At 40.0% G+C, this 22,800-nt stretch overlaps 1 long non-coding RNA gene across 3 annotated transcripts in view; it reads right to left on the bottom strand.

Moving 5' to 3' along the window:
• Positions 1–22,800, bottom strand: part of LOC107051609 — a 282,400-nt gene that overhangs the window by 111,857 nt on the left and 147,743 nt on the right. For all 3 annotated transcript variants that reach the window (XR_005840128.2, XR_005840129.2, XR_006931552.1), the window contains one exon: positions 13,045–13,192. This is a non-coding gene — a long non-coding RNA (uncharacterized LOC107051609). The remainder of the gene's footprint in view (positions 1–13,044; positions 13,193–22,800) is intronic.

The raw sequence follows: 22,800 nt of genomic DNA, 5'->3' as shown, positions 1-22,800 counted from the left end.
ACTAAGCCCGCAGCAGTGCTTACTTCAAATGCTCACCTCCTTTTTCTGTCCAAAGGCTTGCCTGGTTCTACAAATTGATGTTAGACCTAGGCCAGAAAGTGTCTTAAACCAAACCAAAACTCTCGCTGGGCTTGATCTCTGGGAACACTGACACAGTGCTCAGGAATCACATCCTTGCTCACTACACTTCCCTGCATGTATGTAAGAAGTAGCAAGGCTTGAGTTCTGAACAAAAGCATCCCCTGTTCATTCTTCACTCAAGACAAAGTCAGTCAAGCAAATTGGCACTGTCATTTTGTCCAAGGCAGGCAGCCCTGCTGCCTCCCCTTCTGCCTCCCCACAGCCCGTCCAGGACAATGACAATTGAAAATCTTCAAGAGAGCAAACACATAGAGGGGGGCATCCATGAAGATGCAGGATATGGCATGAAATCATATCTGAGTATTTATTCCCAGTGACAGTCAGGCACCACAATAGAATATATAAACAATGCAGAAGTGGTTCCAGGAGAAGTATTTGATTACTGCCAATATTAAAGGCATGAAGTGGGTAGCAGAGACATTCAGGCACTTGCCATTTTCATGGGTAAATTGCTCATGAGGCTAGGAGTGCAAATTGTAAGGGTTGGATCTGAGGAACTGCTGTCTGCAAGGAAACAAGATGAGCTGTTAGTTACTGTGTGCATGTATTGCTGCTATGGTCACTCCGAAGTACTCTCCAGGGCCCTGCAAAGGTGTAATTATATGAATGCTTAATCATAGTCACACTAGGCAGACCTACGATTGGGCATTAACTTACAAAGTTGTGTTTAAGGAGTGTAATCATGAAAGATGAAGTGCAACTGCAGCTAATAGAGAGAAAAGTAGGTCTCTGGCAATGCAGGTGGAAGGCCACAGGATCAGAGAACATTTTACAGCCAAGGACGGAAACTCCAAGGGATATCAAACCATAGCTAATGTGCCATGTCATTGCTGGTAACCTATGCTGAGTTCAACACCACTATTCACACTCCTTCATGCTACTAAAATCCAATCCCATAACACAGAGAAAAATAAAGAGATGTAAGTGTTTCTCTTAATGCAGCCCAGCTGTGGAGGAAGGTGGTGTTTGATCCAGAGAAAAGAAATGAGGATGAAGGAAACAGATATAGAACATACAGTGAAACAAATGACGTGGATACAGCATCTCTGTTGACTTCAGTGCACTCAGTTCGTACTCAGACCCGTTGTATAATAAATGTATTATTGTGAATTAAAAAGCACAGAGGGAAAAGCAAAATAAATGTTCTTCAGCTGGCTAATAATCTGTGTGAAGGACAAATACTCCTACAAAAAAAGAAAAAAAGTAATCTAAACCCAGTGAAGTCTGTCCGTGTCAAGGACTTATTTCAGAAGATCCACATGTGCTGCGTTTTATGAGAAAAGCAAGTATCTGGTACAAAGTGTCTCTTGTGAAATGATGGGATCTGATATTATTCCCTTTATCATCTGACATCTAGCTAATTAGCAGCAAAAGATTGCAAGAGCTGATCAATTAGGTCTCATAACCTGCTTAAAGTTAAAAGGGATTTTAAAAAAGAATGCAGAGGGGAGTGCTGATTTTCTCTACAGCAGCTTAGCAACAAACCGATCATGCCATTAACTATAGGAGCTGAAGAACATTTTCTCTAAAACTGGTCAAAAAATTGCTCAAGCAGTTTTGACAGTAAGCCACAACTTTTGGTGAAAACTCTTATTAGAAAAACCTTCACTTGAAATGCTGAACTGTGTCTTTAAGGTAATTTGGAAAGAAAATATTTGTACTATCTATAAGCCAAATATTTGTTTTGGATTAACTGTGGAATATATCAAGCCCTGCTTCCCCTCTGCCAAATTCCTTTATTCCTTCCTACATACACTGCAGCCACTTATTTGCAGCTTGCTAATGTTCACCCATAATACAACAGTGAGCTGAGAAATTTGAAGATTCAGGGTGTACCATGCATAGGCTGACCATCGTACGTGACAGTACAACCCACGTAGGCAAGAGACAACCTGCAACAGTATTAATGAGTATGGTATCTGTAATGCAAAACTGTACAAACAATGGAGTTTATCCCCAATTTTTTTCTCATGGAAAACATGACAGAAGAGGAAGAGGTGGAGGAGGCCTTAAATGCCACAGCACAACTGGAGCCATGTTTAGAAATCATACGTATGAAGAAGGATTTGTCTGAGGTGGGATTATATGTCTTCAGAAAATCTCCTTGAAAGGACCTCCAATGGTGGAATGTAGAGTTTGCTTTTTAACTACTGAATTATCATGACAAATTTAGAGGGAGAACTGGATAACAGAACTTAGAACACAGATAGCAACAGGAACAGGGACAAAGACAGCTACTTTGGGACAAGCAAGGACACTCACTGCCTGTATCCCAGTAGTATACTATGTCTTTCTTATCTTTCTTTCAGAGAAAAAAAGTGCAGTTCTCATGGCATGTTCCTATTCGCTGAAGTACATCATTTTAAGCTAAGAATGGATATCTTTATCAGAAAAGGAAATAACATGCCTATTTCTGAGTAAGGAGATAACTCACCAGACGCAGAGTTTGTCAAATTCAAGGGTATGAGTTTGAGACTTCAATGGAGACTAAAGTGGCTGTTTGAAATTTTACGTTGTGTGACAGAATCTTCCAAAAGTTCACTTTTAAGTCTGTGAAAGTCTTCAAAGTTTATAATTTTGTCCATTAGAATACTAAAAATAAATAAATAAATAAAGATTCTGTTGAAAATGTCATAGGCTCATTAAATCACTCTTGCAAAAGCGAATCATATACGTATAGTAATTAGACCACTGAAGACTTTTAATATGCATACTACATTGTGTTGCATCAAAGTTCGTCTTTGCACTGACACCTGACTTGCTGCAGTGTCTGTAGAACCAAAATTATAAAAGAATGAGCACCATAATGTGCTCCTAATTGTTGTGCTAAGCCTTAATACAAGATGGGGTCAGGGAGACAAGGAGCTTAATTGATTTTATTCCAGGAAACAAAGACAGCATGCAAAGAATCTGCTGCTGTGATATCAGTGGGAACGATCATTAAAAGCTTATTAGTGGGAGAGGTCCAGGCAATAAGTTATAAACATGAAAGGAAGTAAAGTTTTCTCAAAAAGAGAAGTATGGTTTTATTATCCTCACTGAAGTTTCCTCTATACTTTAATATGATTAAGATAATTACCACACTGAAAATGCAAAATTTAAGAGCCTTCTCATTGGGCAAAGGAAGGAGTTTAATGACTGCAATGGAGCAGCAACATCTGAGATAGGTCTGGGACGCAACTGAAGACTGGGAAAGTTTGATTCTGTAGTCTGCAACTCTTCTAAGTGCTATGAAAGATGGACCTAGAAGAGTTGCACAACCCTTTAATTCTGCATGCAAACAGGCATACAAGTCCTTTTGGCAACTGCATCACAAAGCCATTAACAGAGCAGACCATGCTCATTCCCCTGTGGGCATGGAGGAATGGTGACTTTCCTCTGCTCATGATAGAACATGTTGCAAACCAAGGCTGCACAGGAACAGAGAACCCAGCTCTGCAGCATGATGGAAGCCTCTGATACCCCCCTATAAATTCAGAATCACGCTGGATGTTTAAAGGTAAAGTTATCACATCGAGGGAAATTGCCTTCAACTAAACAGGCAAAAGAAAGACACAGTAATAGCACACATAAGATTATAATCTTGTAATGTGGCTCAAGAAGCACAGCTGTAGAATTTTTTTTTTTTTTTTTTTTGGTAGTAAACACTGATGACTACAAATACTTATATATTACTTACATATACTTGTCTATCTTCCCAAAATCCAGGACTGCTATAATTGCCCTGAAGTGCAGCCTGTTTTCTCGAGTCCCATTCATCTTGCTAGAATTATATTTATGATTTGCATTATAGCAGTAATGACTGTTCTATGTCTTAAAGTGGTATCAGTGCTATGAACCATAAAACCTTTTGGAAAGTCAGTAATAGAGGAGGATCATGCTTAGGAGAAAGCACCAAGAGTTACACTGAGACAAAATAAACACAGACCAGCCTTTCCTGAGTTGTACACAAAACCCAGCTCAGCAAAATTCAGCCATGCTTGGCTGTTTATGGGAATGATTATTAACATCTAATATAAACTCAGCTGATCAGTCATGGCTATGGGGTTATTTCAATGTACATAGTTACATTCCATACCTTAAAATGTGTCTTCCTCCATCTAACACTTTTTACTTCTCACTCTCTGACCCAAGGGAGCCTGCAGCTTCCAGAGGCCTCCAGCCCTCCACCTCCCATCACAGCCATCCTGGGCTTGGATAGATCTCAGCTGCAGTCTCCCACACAACACAACCATGGACCCTCACCCAGAAGCTTCCTTTGGGGACAGCACTGGGGGTCCAGCTGCAGACACCTGATGGTAGCAGCTAGAAGGGGTCTTGGCTCTCAAATGCAGAAACAGGCAACATTCAACTTAGAAAAAAAAAACCTAACACATATTGTTGAAACATGGTTTGAACAAGGCATGATGTTTTAATTGCATGCATCATCCTACAGTTATTATCCCAAACCATTTCTTTTTCTGCAAGTGCCTGGCACAGTCCCTAGGAGACAAATGATGAATGTTTACTGTCTTTGGATAATAAATATAAATAAGAATCTGAACAGAGGCAGTTGTTTAGAGTAAGAGTCTGAAGAAAGTCTGAGTCAAAGTAGCATAACTACATATTTAGTGTGAAAATGGTAATACATTTATTGTTTACTAGTGATGTGACACTTTGTGTTTAATCATTTTTAATTTTTAATGGTATTTATTCCTCTCATGACTGTTAACTGTGTGCTCTAATGACAGGGTTTGTAATGGTTTACTTCATTTTCACTTTCTGCGGTGAATATTGGGCTATTACTACCTAAAGAAACCCAAGTTTATATTCTTTAAGCAGTCTAATACCAAAGGAAGGTAGCATTTAGGAAAGATGTAATATCTTTCTGATGACCAAGTATTACGAGCAGACAAGCAGTATTTCAGAGAGATAATTTGAAGCTAGTGCCTAAAATTAATAATCTATCAGCAGAGTCAGTGCCCGTGGTGAGGTTACTAGAGGTCTTTGTTTAAAAAACGCTTATTGTTTAATATATCCTTCAGGGTAAAGCAGTGTGCCAGGAATTCATAAGCCATACTGCTGCTGCTCTCTCTTTTCAAGTGCCCTCCTTTCAAGACTGGCTGCAGCAGAGGCAGAAAGGAAAGAATAATAGATCGCAGAATCCCTGTGGAATATGGGTTTCAGAGAACAAGCAGATGAGAAGGGGCTTGCATGCTCCCAGCTCTGGGAGGCCTGATATCAAGAGAATAGGGCTTTTTCATTAAAACAAAAAAGCAGCAAATTATTAGGACCCTAGCAGATAGTGAAGTTATTCACTGAAAGAAGACTAGACAGCAGAATAAAAATGTTGACTGAATGATTGGCAGAGTGGAAGGGAAAGCACAAAAGAGCAGAAAAAGTCAAAACACGAGCAAAGTAAGTGACCTGTGCCTGCATTACTGGGTCTGTGCAAGTTCCTGTCTTTGCCGGGTTCTTAAGAGGTAAGGAAGTGATGGCATTGGGAAAATCAGAGTGTGATGATGTACTCAAATAATCAACTTCCCGAAATCCTGAAAATCAACTTCATTTCAGCTGTCAGTTACAAAAATAAACAGAAGGGGCAGAAGGAGAAACTATGGTCTGGTGGCTAATGGACAGCATTTAAGTAACTGGGGTTTGGTTCTGGGTTTTGTTGTGGAATTTTCCTGTGGTGTTACGAAACTAAAGGCCCTTGAAATGCATAAGAGGGAAGACTTCCTTATGATGGTGGTAAGGAACAAATCTCCACTCCACACCTTGGTTTTGTTAGGACTTCAGATCTTCTGGACTTTGCAATCAGCTCCACTCAAACCTTACAATATTCAATTAAGAGGAAAATTTGAAAAGAGTAGATGGAAGAAATAGTTTCCACCAAAGCAGGATGCTGTAATTCTCTCTGTAGAAACTGCAAGTCATCTTTTAACAGTCATGTAAATAAGGCTTGTCTGTTATGTGTGTGGCTGCCTTCGTGAGCCTGTCATTCAGCTACCTCTTCATATATGCAATTCAAAAAACTGCTACTCCTCACACATCTCTCCAACAGTAAGAAAGCACCTTGCTTTCAGTCAGCTATAATTTTCTCTTCAAAATATGCCTTTGCAATATCTAGTGAGAGTGCTGCACCAGCCCAGCAACACTTCAGCTTACCTGGGTGAGCTGGAAGAGCCAGAACACACCTCAATAAAATCCAAAAATTGGCTGGGAGAAATGGCATTTCTTGGACATGTGACAGTGATTATTTTGCATAAGCTGAAGACCTGGAGCAGTATTGACCTAAAATGCTACACAGCCACAAGCACATCACCAGATGTAGCAGTACACCCATACACACCCTACCCCAGGGCACACATTCCAGGGATATGATGTGTGTTTCATATAAGATTCTGATGCCCTTGCTGAGTAGGGGTAATGTTTTACTGAGCTGATTTATTGACTTGTGAAACAAAGTGAATATTCTGGCAAGCAACAGTATCAGGATCTGACTCTGAGCTATTCTGATCTAAAATGTATCCTGGAAAGACTTACCCTGATTTCAAGACACATTGTAAAGCTCTATATAACTCCTAAATAGGGCTATTTACTGCATTTTCTTCTTTTTTTTTTTTTAAATGCCAGAAATATTCAGAGACAAACAGCTTCAGTTCCAAACAAATGAAAACCAGTTATGAGCCATAATAGTAAACAGAATCTAGATAGGCTAATGTATAGCATTTGCAGAGAGCTGAATGTACAACTTACAACGAAAAGTTAATTGAACAGGTAAACTACCTTCCTTTGGAAACTGATTAAGATACACATTCAAGCATCATCAATCTAAAATGATACACTTAAAATTGCTTCTTATGTTTCTGCATTTTACTGAACTGGATCATTAGTTTTTATTAAAATACGACAGTGCTGCTGAGTACACTACTAACTAGCTTTTACCAGGGAAGTCTGTAAGAGACAAAAGACCGTAAAGTTATCTTGCTTAATGTGACCTGGCTATACATCATCAATTATACGTTCTGATGATCTGACTTGGCTTTATGCGCTATATAGGTGGAGAAAAGGAGCAAGAAATCATATTAAAGCAAGCTAAGAAAAAACAATGACAACTATCTGGATGCAGCAAGAAAGCAACTGAGGCAAGCATAGGAACTCCCTTAATTTGGTACAGAGAGGGAATAAGAAAGAGAACTTTTTTTGATATTGCTTTGCATTCTTTTATCATAAGTATAGATTCAGTTTTAATTAGCAAATATGATTCAGAAGAACGCTTATGCCATCAACAAATGGCTCTTTCATGTTGCTGGTATTCAGAACTTTAACAGGTGGTTAACTAACTCATTATTTCATGCAAGCTTTTTACCTACCTTTGTTTCTAAAGGCAGAAAAAAATCTTTATTGTTACATGGGGTTTTTTTGGTAATACAGCAGCTGCTGCTTATGCTAATTCTTGCTTACTTGCAAATAGACCTACGTTTATTTTGTGCCATGCCAGCTGTCAACAAAGACACTTGAAGAATAATTTCCATACACAGAAGAAAGGCTCTGCTCCCTTTCCTATTGCTCATTTCTTTCCTCCGCATTTCAGACCCAAAGCGTGTTCAACTGGAAAAGTGTCTAATGGTAAGTTAAGAGATGAGCTGAACCTGAAACACCTGACGGTCCCATGGGTATCCATCAGTTACCATGCACATCTGCATGGGGCACTCTGAACTCCTACCGTCTCTGTGGTTATTCGGAACTTGTACTCCTGAACACAGTGTTCTCCCAAACACTGCTAAGGACATGTTAACAGCTGCTTCCTCAAATGGGAATGTCCCAGTGTTGCAAGGTAATAGATTTGCAAGTGTTGGTGCTCACCTGAGGTAAGTCACTCTACACAGCCCTATAATAAGAACGCATAAGTGCAGCCTTGCTGAACAGAGCATGTCACAGAGAGGGCTGGCAGGCTTGAGACCTGTCTGATTTTATCACCAGCAAGCTGCTCCTATAAACAACTTACTTTATCCATCACTTATACCCTGATAATAAATTAATCTTGGGGGAACTCAGACTGAATGCCTGAGTAGTGCCTTCTTCAACCATTTAAATTGGAGACCTCTCAGCAATTGAATGTGATCTCAAATAATATTTCCCTACGCTGATGCTGCAGCACTGTTTTCCCAAAGCTTCTGGATTGTTTCTGTTTTCTTCTGAGTTTTAATGTGAATAATACCTCACACCTTAGCACAAACATTACCATGTATTAGCATTTAGTACTTTTAGTATTAAGACCATCAGGTCCAAGCAGGACAAACACTTTTAAAATCAATCATTCGGGCACACTTAGACAGAACTCCTTTATCCCCGTTTGGTTCTATAGGCCTAGAGGAAAAGAATGAAAAGCTCCACTTGCTTTTCCCAAAGAAACATGTGGAGATGAAGCAGATGAAGTACTGATTTACTGCTCATGGTTGATACTGCCCGCCCTGCACACTGCGGCTCTGCTGAGCAAAGGGCAACAGCTGCAGGGTTGTGAGGTGAGGGGAAATGGACAGGGAGCCCTTCCTCCTGGCTTAAGTGGAAATTCTGTGGCAACCAGGAACTCAGCCGATACCATTTAAGTCTGAGTTGGTTGCAATATTCATCAAACCATCTCACGTTGTTTTGTTATGTGCCATAGAGGAACAGAAAACTGGCGACTCTGGCAATTTCATTGTTTTTGAATAGAATCATGGCAACTGCTTGTAGCCAAATGACATGAGAGTATGTTGTCACCACCACATCTCACTCAGGAAGAGCTGCCTGAAATCTGCATTCACTCCTTGCCAAGGCTTTGCTGGCCATGGATAGCTAAATATATAAATCCAAGCAGGCAGAAGAACATGCCAGCACAAGTTGGTGATTTCTTCTTTTTCTGCTACAATTATTTCCCAGCCAGCAGACATGAAGAGCATCACTGAATCTATTCTCACTCAGTGCACTCCATATGTTCCCGAGGAATCAATCAAAGATGATGCCAACAGAAATATAGTTACACTTCTGTGATATGTCTTATCCTATGTTGAAAGCCTAACATCATGGTTCAGTTTGAAGGATGTGCCCCTGTAGTGCAAGAAATCCCCTTACAAGTAGTTACCTAACAAGGAGGAGTTTAACTTCACTTTTCCCCACTTTTTCTGAGCTTCAGCTTAAGAGTAAGCCATGTTTATCATAACGTTTTACTGTTCATACAGAGTGTAGCTTGAAGAAACCACTGTATAAAAGTTATATAACATTGCTACAGAAATCAAAAGCATAATGTAGTGTGAATCAGTGACAGGAGCTGATCATTACTAGGTCATCTCTTAACAGTTGCTACCACCTGAAACTTCTACATGAGGTATACTTTTAGTCAGGGAAATGGAGGTTCCTGAAAGAGAAAGGATCTGTGCACATTTCACCCATCCCCACTGCTGGGAAGAAACACAAGCAAACATCTTCCTACCCATGGCTTTGTATGCTGGCTGGCTCTCAACCTGGTTAAGAAGAAAGGAAGGAATAAAAAGTTGATATGAAATGGGGACATGAAAAAGAGACATGCCACAGTAGAAGTAATGCTGGCACACGGAAATTTGTGTGCAACTCTGCGTCATGACTTTCTGTCAGATCAGGCCTATTTCCAAAGCTGATTCCTACTAGTGACAAGTGCAGGTCAGTGAGAACAAAGCAAACTGCCAGAGTGGGAAGATGGTAGAAGATGTACTCCCAGCTGGACAGACCTACATTAAATCCCCATTTCAGAGAGGCTCTGGTGTGCCCTTAACTGAATGGCTTCCACTGGGTGGGGGGCTCTGCAGCCTGATGCTTCTTCAGACCCAGCAGTATGAACCTCTCTGCTCCAGGCCAGCAGCTGGCAGGTACTCTTTGAAGCCACCAGAATTATGTCAAGAATTACAAGCTATCAGCACATACGTATCCAGGCTTCAGATCTGAACACTATTTCTGGGGAAATGTTCTGAATTTCCATGCAGTTGGCAAGAGAGAGAAAAGTGGGTGGAGGAGGGAGAGGGAGTGCAGTAAAGCAGAAAGGCTCTGTGAAAATTGCCTCGCCCCGTCTCAGAGAGTGGCTGATATGTTGTCAAGGGGTAAACGGGAATACCAGCTTTCAGTTGAAATGTCTTCAAGCGTTTTTCTTTAATAACTTGTCATTTCTTGTTGAAAAGAACTCCTGCGGCAATGATTTGTGATGGTAATTCTAACAGCAAAAAACACCACTGGAATTACGAAAAACAAAATCCTGCTGTGCTACCAGGTCACAGTATCTGTGTCAGCTGAGAGGAAAAGCTAGCAGAACTCAGTGAGAAGCACCCTCAGTCTGTCTGTGAGGCTGTCTGCAATGGAGCAGCTCTCAGCTGAGGGGCAACTGGACTGCAAAGAGAGATCAAATGAGCAATGCACAGAGGCTGGTGTATGAATGGCCGTGGCACAGAGATGCTACTGGGTGTTCTCATTCCTGCCATACAGCAGGATTTGTGTAACCGTGTGCACTCTGAGGAGGGCCTAGGCAGGGGAACTGGCCACAGTCAGGAAAGATAAGTATGTATGTCTAACCTCTGCAGGTTTAAACTGCTCAGCATGCTAACTTGCAATGAAATTAGTCAAAGCTGCCACTAAAATCTGAGTTTGTGGTGTCAAGACCTTGCTATCCAGCATGTAGAAGTTTGCAGCTTGTAAGAGCCCAAAGTTTGCTCAGTTATTTAAACCAACATCCATATTTACATGCAATACTTGGTCCATATGTATAATTGCAGTGATGATCAATTTTGGCCTATGTTGCTTGCATACTTCTGTGTGCCCATGGTCTGAGGAAAAGGAAGTGCATGATGGCTGAAGGAGACCTGACAAGTACTCCACATTTTATTACAAAACAGTAAATAATTTCAAAGAAAATAATTAGGAAAGATGCATTTTTTTTCTGTCTCCTTCCCTGAGAAACTACCAAAACTAATTCTGTGAGAATTAAAGCTCTGGCTTAAGAAATAGGCATGATGCCATCCTATGGACAGTCTATGGAAAGAGTTCCGATATGCTATTAACTACATGCACTGCCAGTAAATGAAGTCATAAATAGGTTATCATGAATATAAACAAACATCTAAAGTCTCCCACAGCAAGAAAGTAGTAACAATGAAAATACCAAAGAAACACTGCATTTTTACCAGAGTTATTCCTAACACATTGTTTTGCAGAGTAAGAATAAATGCATCAAGGACATAAAAGGTCTGAAACTTCTGCTGAAAGTTCTCTATTTGTTAAAAATTGGTGTAGTGGTAAAGTAAGCTTCAGATTTCTTGCACAAGTTGTTTACATAGATTCTGCATACAGCAATTTTATACAGATTGGCGCTGTAGGTGGGCAGATAACTGTGGAAGCATCCAAATAGATCCAGTATCTTGAGGCAAATCTCAGAAGGGCTCACAGATAGCAATTGACAGTATTGAAAATATAGAAGCCAAACTGCACATTTCTAAATTATATAACTGGCATTTCTTTCACCTACAGTCATCAAACTCAATTAAATTTAAAGACCTGTGAGTCCTCCTGTAAATGCTCCATCTAGTGACTGGTTTTGGCCAAGAATAAGTGTATGGGAAAAATAAAATCCATGTATCTCATAGCAATTTCACAGTATTGTTTTGAAGAGTCCAGCCTTAGCCATTGCTGAACAGTGCATCGGTCTGACACACTGCTTTGATTCACCACAGTCCCCCTTAAAGAATTTGAAGCTAAGTGAATCCAACAATGGGTGGAAGCAAAGTATAAAGAATTAAGAGATCTTCATTATGGAACACTATGAGTCAAAGGACGGGAGCTGATGGGAAACTGGCATTACAAGCACACAGATATTTGAAACTTTTAATCTCCATATGAAATGCATTGAGAAACATACATACTTTAGTAGATGAGAGCCCTGTTCCTTCCTTACTGCACACAGCCTGCCTTGCAATGCATTTTGATTCAGCTTGTGGCTGAGACACTGGCTGAATTTTACAGCGTGCCAAGTGGTGTATGTACGTATGTATCTGGAGACAGAGTTGAGCCCTGAGAATGTGGTTACACAATATGACAAGAAGGAGAAAACACTGTGGAGCTGTGAACTCCTCTTTGTTGGTGGTGTCTAGAGGTGGGATCAGAATAGAAGCTTCATGCAGAACATCTGTAATGTGGACAGACAGATGCAGCTGCAATTCTGAACTTCAGGTTTTCCAGAAATTAAAATATTTTCATGGTATCTCCTTCCCTCTTGTGATAAAAAAGAGGTAATCTTCCCTTAAAGCATTTCACTCTTCTGTTTTACTGTAAATGGGGAGGTGGGTGAGATTTATTTGTTAAACATTGCCATAAATATTTAGCAGAGCAAGGCTGGGTGGAGAAGAGGACATCTAAACAGATTGCTAGTGAGCTAACCTTGGAGATTTTCCAGATTTCTCTCTCTTCCTCCATTTTTTTTTTTTTTTCCCTTTATAGAGAAACTAAATAAACATTTGAAAGGAAGTGCATGACTGGAACAACCCCTCCAATAAATAATTCAAAAGAGAATTAATAGGATTCAAGACAGTGGTTTCTGATTATCAGCATGGCTGCTACTTTATATTTTTTTTACAGTAGCAACCAGCTGGTACAGTGCATAATGCTAATCAGTTGGTGTCTTTCACGTTTTTGAAACTCCTTGGAAACACATCCCCATCAAGCTGCTTTGAAGTTCAATTTTAATTTAGATGCAAACTATCCCAAAAGTACTGATAGTCTAAAAAGCGCCTCTGGCAGTCTATAATTATAATGCAATAGAGCTGTCAGATTTGATTAAAATGCTGTTTCAGTCACTCCGTCCATGCAGCACCGTTTAGCCTCACGTGATCATTTAAACATTCTTCCCCATCACTCAACACTTACCAACAGTTGGCTGTGTAATAGATAGGGCTTTATTTACTTGTTGGTTTTCAATCATCCAAATCCTCCAGACCATTGGAATGATAAAGTTATGCAGAAAAGCATCCTCCAATCTCCTTATCATATGGATATTCCCGATGCAGCATTTCATCTGCAAGAGATTCATGGCATAAAGCTTAAAACAATCTACTAGTATTATGGCTTAATAAAAGAGCAATATTGTATCACAAAGCAGGGTTTTGATGAATATCACTATCGCTGAAAAGATCCATTCTGATCCAAATAAATAACATTTCGAGGATGAAAATAATGCTCTTGAGAAGATTTTCTGTGCTTCTGAATCCATCATTCATCTAGTAAGAAAGTGCAGTGTATTCAGCTGACTTCAGTGGGTTATCCTAGACAGATACCTGCACCAGGCTCTTTAATTAGTGTTTGAAGTTCGTTGCTTCCACTATATACAGGAACAGTGAAAGCAGAGATGAACCGTGGGTAATGCAGACAGTTTAAACATCCACACTGACTTCAGATACTCAAAACAATTCTGAAAAACAACTCTTGGCCCAATGATCCAACCCCTTAACCTTGATCTCTAGGCTATTGGAAGGGCACCTGGGAGATGGAAAGTCTTGAGAGACAACTTATACTAAGAGTACCTGAAGAGAAATCTCTCACCCAACAAGAATGGCAACACCAAAAGTAAGAGATACTAATTCTGTGGACTTCCATTTGGGAATGCTATTCCTCAGGCCCATGGCCTGCAGGCTGCCTCCCCACCCTTGCTGTAAATCCATTATATCCATGCTCTTCACTTATCATTGGAATCTTGTATCTGAAACAGACACTGTGTCTGTAATGTCTGAAAAGAAGGAGGCTTTTAACATCTTGGGGTATGCATTTTGTTCAGCCCCATTGTCCGTTATTTAAAGAGATTAGGAAAATCTGGCAGCAGTTGGGGCTTGGCAACACTGGCTAAATGTTGCCCTTTCTGACCCTGCCTCTTCTAGATGCTTTTCAGAAGCAAAGACAGAAAAAAATCAATTCTGAGGGTTCATCCTTCAGACAGCCCAAGTGCTGGGAATCCCGCAGACCACCTAAGTTCTTCCTATACAAGTTTTTCCTCCTTCCCACCCATAAAATAATATCTTATTATAGAATAAAGCTCTTATTCCTAACCAGATCTGAAGGTCACAGCAGAAACCCTGTTGATTCTAGTACCAGAAAAAGTTTAACTTTTCATCCCTTTTACTGTGTGCCTCAAGCACACCAATAGTCTTTTGGGTCTGCTCAGGGTCATGCAGAAAAATAAGCCTATTAATGCAGCAGGGTATCAAAATATTTGAAGAGCTAATTCAACACAGTTTATATCTCTTGCATAGACTTCACTGGAGCCAGCATTCTTCACTCTGTATGCAGTCACTCTGAATAACAGTCAAGGCACTTTACTCAGCCATAAAAGAACTGCAAGCAGAGATGAATCTCATCCTTTCTTCTTTCAGGTGGCTAGGAAGCCACCAGCTTCCCATTTTAAGCCTAACTACTAAAGACAGCTTAATGAGGCTCAGGGAAGATCACCTTGAATGTTAGCCAACAGCCCATTGTCACAAGAAAATTTCTTGCGTCAAAACCTGTATAACCCTTGAATAAATCTCTTTGATTTTGCTTACACTGGGGCTGTGCTCATTCTTGCTCCTTCAGCTGTCACGGTGGGAGGTGTGAAAGTGTGTGGGATGCTTATGGTGTGAAAGATAAGGGTATCGTATTAAAATCTTGGTTGTAATCATTAATTTAGGAAGAGCTATATGGTGAGTAGTGAAGAACGAAGGGTTTAGAGACAGATTCTTTCATTCATTTTTAAGTTTCTAACAGAGGCAGACAACATCAAATAAAAAGCCCTGCACATGTACATGAACACGGCTCTCAGCTTGCTGCTTGCTCATGAAACATTCCCACATTAGGGCCTCATTTTACCCGGGGGGGACCACATGCATGCATAAATATCCATCTTTTCATGCTACCTCCAATTTGAGAAAGTGAATTCTGAGAAGAAATTAAGAAGAAATGAAAATAGCTTAATTTCAAGAAAGCATATTTTCATGCAGGCACCGCATGTATCCCCATTCCTCTTCCCATAACAGCAAAGACATATACTGGAATCTGAACTCTTGAAAAAATGATGCTAATGCTGACCTCAAAATAGCTCAGAAATAATTCTGAAGGTTTCAGTATGATTGGGTAAGTAGATCTTCAGCATTTTCTGCCTGCACTTAACCAGACATCTATTTCTAATAACTTCTTACCTCTCATTTACCTATAAACCAATCATTATAATTAGGTGACAGGAGTTCTTTGACCATTGCTTAATATGTGGAACACAAAAATCTCATCACTATTTTGAATCCTCTCATCTGGTTGTTGTACTTGCCTGCTGTCCTTTTTTGTGCAGAAACTGTTTCAGGCAGGGAAGACTCAATTTTGTTGCACATTTGCACAGCACTTATCACACTGGGGTTCATATATAATGAGAATAAACTTTCTGGTCTTGTTATATTAACTGGCCTTCATATGAAAATCAGGTCATTAAAGGAACACACAACAGAAAAGCAGTTTGCATCAGAAAAAAATGTTTGTTTTTTTTTCAGTTTTTCTTAACAAATCATGACGTTTTCTCATTTCTCCCATGGATTAAGATTGTACAGTCAAAAGAAAACATCTGTCCAGATGGTGAGGAAGGAGAGAAAGCCATATGTATGCCTGAACGAACTGCTGCTTAGGAATAAGGAAAGAAAAACCCAGAGCACTGTCTTGGGATTTAGTTCTCTGGAGGGGAAAAAAAGAAAAACTCACTGCAATCTGTTCGTGTACAAGAGACGGACAGAGGAAAAGGCAGGAGGGCATCGTGGTAGGAACATCTGCAGAAGTAATCCTTTTGAATAACAAGTAGCACATTCTGGTTTAGGACAAACATCTGTGCAATATGCAATAGAAACATCCACACAGGTGTAAGCAACTCTCCTTCCTCAAATACAGCCATAGGAAGGGAGTGGGAAGGACATGTGACAGACTGAAAGAGGATGAGGGACAGGTACTCCATTAAATAGCACAACATCCACTTCCCATTTTTTCCTATGTGCTCAGTCTGAAGGCAGTGTTAATAGAGGAAGATGTAGGCAGGCAAATTACCTGTCAGATGCTAGAGGCTCCTAATGAAGAAAGATTCAAAAAGCATGGGAAAGTGCAGCCAGTAAAACATCTCCAAATGCAAAATGGATGAAAACTCTTGGCAGAGGTGAGTAGCTCTTTTTTTCAGAGTGGACAAAGAAGACTTGGAAGAGCTGATGGAATATATACGTCTGGTTGGTTAATATCCCCACATAATTCAGTTACTCTGCTCCTAGGGTTACAGAATGTGATATTCTCTGAGAAGTGGCAACTAGGATTACTTGCAGTAGGCGTATGCTGGAATGCAGCTTTATTGCTGGGCTACAGTTCTGGAGACCTTGTTTTGATTATGCAGATCAGTTGGACTCCCACGTCACTCTGGAAGCTGTGTATTTGTCTGAGTTGTCTGGGCTGCCTCCACAGGATGATAAATCACCCCCTAGAAATTTCCTTCTCTCTATTGCATACAGGGGAAGTTCACCTTATTTAGCCCAGAAATCTACTTTTCATGTCATATATCTAAAGTTATGTGAGATAAACCTCACCATTTTTCTACCTTTTTTTCCCAAATATCTGACAGCAAACTGAGAGTAACACTTCCAGCCACACTACTGCATGATGAAGACATCATCCATTACTGTTTCACAGGCAATTGTAATAACAACAGCACTGTAAGAATACAAACAGATAATAAAAGCCAGAGGGATTTTTTTTTGTTGGAGGTGTTGTGTTTTTGTTTGTGTGGTTGGTGGGGTTTTTTTTGTTTTCTTTTATATCAGTAAGAAGCTTTAGGTTTCAGCACTAGTTTCATTTTTCATATCTAGAAGAAATTAAAGGCCCACTGTAGAGTTCTAAAAGCAGTTCTATAGGATATCAAAGGCAGTAGTACAAAGCAATTTTTTTATTTGGATGAAGGAGTTTGGATGTTTTTGAAAAAATAAAGGGAGAGGATTTGGGTTTGCATTCTAATAGTCTCATTTCTGTGAAGTTTGACAGGAGTAGCACCAAAACACTCTTATCAGTCATGCTCCATTTCTATACTGGGCAGATGAAAACTTGGCAACTTCAGACGCTGCACATCAGAGCTGACTGGATGGAGCACTTATAAATGGAAGAATGTAATGTCTGAAAACAAAGATTTGACAGAATTGAAGTGCTTCAGACACAGATATCAATCTCTTTATAACTGGGTATAAAAAATACTGGTTGAATATGGTCCAAACATTTGTTTGTCTTGAAGTATGAATTAAATGTTTTAGGTAGCTATGACTTTCAGATTATATGCTGAATTATACCTGTCAAAAAGATGCATGAAATATGTCAGAAAGAGCAAAATAACATTTCAGCAAAGTTAATTGCAAAAGGATCTCTGAGGCTTTCAAGAAGTCTTGGCATTTTTTTTAAATCTGAAACAAACTCAGACTAGTAGATGATACTTCCTCAAGGAGCACAAATGCTGTTTCAGAGCCAGCTTAATGCAAAGTATCCACACGACCATGCAACCTGCTGTTATCAATTAATTGTAGAAGGGTCACTTCTTGAAGGCTTATCAGAGGGAAAACGTTTCACATTTCAGGGGGATCATTTCCTTTGCACTCCAGCTGACTCAACACTGTTGCATTGTGAGGAAGAGCAAGGCACAGGACAAGGAAGCCATGGAAAGACAGTGATGATGTGAAGGTGTTTAAGCTTTTGAACTACGCAGGTTTCTAAGGAATTGTTGTTTCACTACTAAAAATTACTACAGTATTACACAAGCAACTCTTAGTGCTCTATTTCCACCTTAAATCCATCACATCTCAGGAGGTTTTGGCCACCAGGTGCTACTTTGATTTAAAATGTATGCAGGAGAGATTGAAATGAGTAGAGTATATTATCTCTGCATGCATTAGTCACTGATGAATGTATTAATTGCACATGGAAATCAATGCAAAGCAGAGTAGGTTTCAGCCAAGCCACAGAATTAAATACAGGGCCCATCAAATCTGATAATCCCTCATTGAATCAAGTGCATTGCCAAGGTCAGCAAAAATAAGCAGCCTGTGAAATATAACAGAGAGCAGTAAATCACATGCACAGCTGTGTTGCTGGATGTGTGTGTTACACTACATGTACTTCATAGCACTTGCCATTAAACATATCCCCAACTACTCTACTGTCATAAATAAGATGTTTTCCATTAGAAATAGGCAATTTAGAGCAGGGAAGGAATGCTGCTATGGGACTAAAGGAATTAAAGCACAGTTCTCACCTTAGTCTCTGAATTTCTGCAAATTATCTCATTTTTCTCTACTTTGGTTCCATATTTGTTGGATCAAAGTATTTATTACCTCCATGGAGCTATTCCACTTGGAAAGTTCTTTTCAATCTGTTTCAGGAACTGAATGACATATGTCACCAAAAAGGGCTCTTTCAATAATGCAACTGTCACTACAGATTGTCAGTGATTAATACCGAGTAAAGATTTTGAACATAAAACTTTGGATAGATAGTGATTTCCTATTAAGGAAAATATCAGAGTGGTCAAATTGAGCATCACTCACACATTTCAATGCAGTGCTGCAGTTAGGCACTGATGGACACTGATGGTGCTGCCTGGCTGCTCCCTGCACCAGTTAATATTCTCCCTCTCTGCTGGTCTGCTATTTATTGCAACTTCCTTGCTCTTCTCTTGTAGCTATTACCTTTGTAACTTGAGATCACTAGCAAGGCTGAAATTACAAAACTACACACATCACAGAGTGAAAAGGATATTTGCAGACAACTTACTGCATGCTCATCAGTACTTGCTGCTCCTTTTCCTCACCCTTTACCCATTCTGTCTCTTTGGATTTGTAAGGTCTTTGGGTCTGGGATTGATTTTTGCTCTCTAGCAGAAGGGGGTCAGGGGGGAAAGACCTGTTGTTTACAAGCCCTTAGTCATTTCCACATTAATGTGATACCGGGAGTCATAGGTACCAGATCAAGTCTATGCCATACCTAAAACAATGCACAAATTTCTTATTTTTTAAAACAATGCACAGCTTTTCCCTTGGTAATTCTTTCTGCTGCATTCTCAAGAGTTCCTTTGATTTATTAGCCCACTGTGTTATTAAAATAATGAATTATATGTGGGCACGTTGCATTTAACATAATATACACAGGGGCAAGTACATCTGCTAGCTATTAATCAAATATTCACTAATAAAGGTTGATTAACAGCATTTCACATATTAACAACAACAATGAAAAGCATAATAAAACTCCACCGAAATTAAATGATAATAAATTAATAAGATGCATTTATCTGAGCATCGGTTAGTGTGTGGGATAGAGAGAACTGCAGCTACACTTTTGTTTAGCACACAATGCCATTTACGTATTGAAACAAACATTTTTTCATATTTCACAAACACTTTCAGCTTCCAGAAAAAAGGCCCCCAAGCTGCATACAGCCACACACGTCTTCAGTCTAGGTTTACACACGATCTTTCTGTCTGCCAATTTACTGGCTAAAGAGTTCAAACCAATGGTGTTGTTGATGTGTAATATACAGCTTGACGTTCACGTGTCCCCAAGCCAGAGTTTGGTGTGACTTGGGGTAACACTCTGGAAGCTGCCCAGTTTTCAGCAGGTGCTACAGCTAGAGATTTGACAAATAAGCACCAAAAATCAGAAGCCTTTAGAATGGATATTAAAAACCATCTTTCTGTTAGGAGTTGTAGTTACAAAATCCTATTCCTATATTTAATATCTGGAAAGAAGGCTGGGAACCTTTTTCTTTTTACTGAAGCTGAACTGATTGACACAGAGCTAAGCATCATTTCCTTAGACAGTCCCAGCTTCCAGCAGTGACAGCAGATTAATACTCTGGAGTCTGTGTACCCCACTAAGTCCTATCGAAGCCAGAAAGAAATCCCCATGCTTACAGGCAGCAGGATTGGTCTCCCTTGTTAAGTATTCACAGTTTCTTTAACTGGAGTTAAGAGCAAACCACATTTTTTCCTAAATCGCCTTATTATTGATTTTCAGCAAAACAGTATCCCAGAAAGCAAATGTAGACTATAAATGAGAACTTAAACATGCAGCATATATTCTGTTGAACATGGTAGAAAAGTATAGTATGTTAATCAACCCAACTAAAACAATGCAAGCCGGAAAGTAAATAAACAGATCTTCAAATAAACAGGAGTTCAGCATCTAAGTTCAGGGAGAAGGAATTAGGGGTTAGACAAAATTACAGAACTAGACAAAACATTACAGGAAAAATACTTGCATCTGGTGTAAATCAGCACTGACTCTGCTAATTTACTCCATTTGAGACTCTGCTCCCTAGATCCTGATGTTTGTAGTCAGAAAAAAACCCACATTTGTTCTCTGTGGAAAATAATTCCAGATGAAAAAATCTTTCTCCCAGTCACTTATCTCATTTGTAGAGCATTCTACAGAGAGTAAATTACTTATCAATCTTTTCCATAGAACAAAGGCAGAGATAGAGAGCCTTACATCTAATCTGCTGTGACTGGCACTGTGTGGCCAAGTAAGCAATTTATAAATAAGAGTGCAATTAAAATGACCTTCAAAGTTTTGCAGTATAAAGAAGCACAAATGCGAGAAATTGAAATGATGAACAACATAGAAAAACAGAAATTGAATGTCTCTTCCCGAGTCTTAACTGACTTCCAAGGACGCAGGTGGGTGGAAGACACGTGATGTGTGACAAGTGGTTATGCTGGGTGTTATTCCAGTGGTTGAGTCTCCTTTGCCCGTATTTACCTGAGTTACTGGGAACAAAAATCCACAGGAATGCAGGCTTCATGAGTTTGAATGAGGATGAAGCCAGACAAAAGCAAATATATCAACAGTGTGTTGGTTTGAACTCCTGTTTGCATGGATGAGTACCTGCCCTGCTGCCCAGCTGCCAATTTCACCCAGATGGCGATGGAGGCACTGAGTGAAAACAATACACTAAAATCTTTTCTGAGCTCCCCATGTTTGAGAACCTTTCAAGAGAATCTAGGTGCATCTGAACTCTGTGGTTTTCTTTAGCTGTGATGAGCAATAGGTTTTCCTGGGTTCTAGTTGGAGTTTATCTGAAATCAGATTTCAGAAGATAAAATTATGTGGAAACCTAAACTAGAGTTTTACAGCCAGCATTGCTGCATTTTGCACGGTTGTTTTGTGAATCAAAAACTATAACACCTCTCCATTCTCCCTTTCTATCCACAAAATCTTGGATGAAATTAGAGATCAGTGAAATGTACAAGCAAAGGAGATGCTGTAATCACACTGAGGGGTATTAATTGCAACACCTAATTGAATGTCAGAGCTGCAAGGAAGCCAATGCCAGCTCCACCAGGAGACAAAAGAAAGAAGCAGTGCTTACCTCAGCATGCAGGAGGTTACGAGTATATAATACTTGGGGAAAAAACGTTAATGACTTACCTTTCTCACTAGCAACTAAATTTTACTTTTTAATAATTGCGCTACATTTCTGCTTCAAATTTCTATACAGTGTCCCAGCCTGGCCCTGCCTCTCTGCTGCACTGTCAGCAGGACTTTTGCACACTGAACTGGATTAGGAACAACAGCAGTTGACAAAGAGCCTGCCAGAAGAAAGGGAGATTTGGTGGAGAGCGTTGTGAAATGAGCAGCAGGGATCAGCAATTACAGAAATTGGTGCTGGCACTTAAAACACCTCCAGCTATGGCTTCTGCAAACCTCAGAAAACTGAGAAGCTCAGCACAAGATCCCAACCTCCATCTCTAAATCCCTCTCCTTACTTCCTCATCCCTTTTTCTTCCAAATTATCCAGCTGTTCTACATAAACACATGACAAAGTGTGCTCACGGAGTTGTAGAGTCATAGATACAAGCAAGAATGATCCAAGGGTTGGAACACCTCCTCTATGAGGACAGGCTGAGAGCTAGGGCTCTGCAGCCTGCAGAAGAGAAGGTTCCTGGGAAACCTGGTAGTTCTGAGCACCTGATCGAGCTGTAGGTGTCCCTTTTCATTGCAAGGGAGTTGGACCAGGTGACCTTTAAAGGTCACTTCCAACTCAAATAATTCTATGATTCCAAAGTTTAGAACTGAGGTGGAAAAAAACAACCGATCAGAGAGATGCCTTTAACTGTTGCTAGTAGTTCCTTGATTAGCAACAGAATCCTATAACTTCTAGAGCCTACTGAGTCTTTGCAACGTGTTCTCTGAAGTTGTTTAAGTAGCTCTCTATGTCTCGGTGGCTAGATATGATCACAGCACTCAAAATTTTTCCTGGCATACATTATGCTCTGTCATCTACAGACTCATTTTTCCTACACCTGAAACACTGTCAGAAGGGTATGGCTCCTGATAGTCTCCAGAGCTAGTAAGCAGAACTCCTGCTAACAGCAAAATGAATTAAGATATTAAATCAGGAAATTTTGATATCTGATGCCAAGAGCTGTGGGTTAAAAACAACAAACACCTCAAAGGTGCTGGCATCCAGCTATGCGCTAGGGATCTGGTCAGCCTGAAACAGCAAAGAAAATCACTAGTTCCCAGAGCATCTGTCAGGCCATGATTCTATTGGGCCAGTAGTGTGCCTGCTCTGTTTCAGGAACTGCAGCACCCAGGGGT

Source organism: Gallus gallus, chromosome 15, assembly GCF_016699485.2.
Source record: "Gallus gallus isolate bGalGal1 chromosome 15, bGalGal1.mat.broiler.GRCg7b, whole genome shotgun sequence".
Classification (NCBI taxonomy): Eukaryota; Metazoa; Chordata; class Aves; order Galliformes; family Phasianidae; genus Gallus; species Gallus gallus.
Note: the sequence above shows the minus strand (reverse complement) of the source record. Positions and strands in the feature narration are given on the sequence as shown.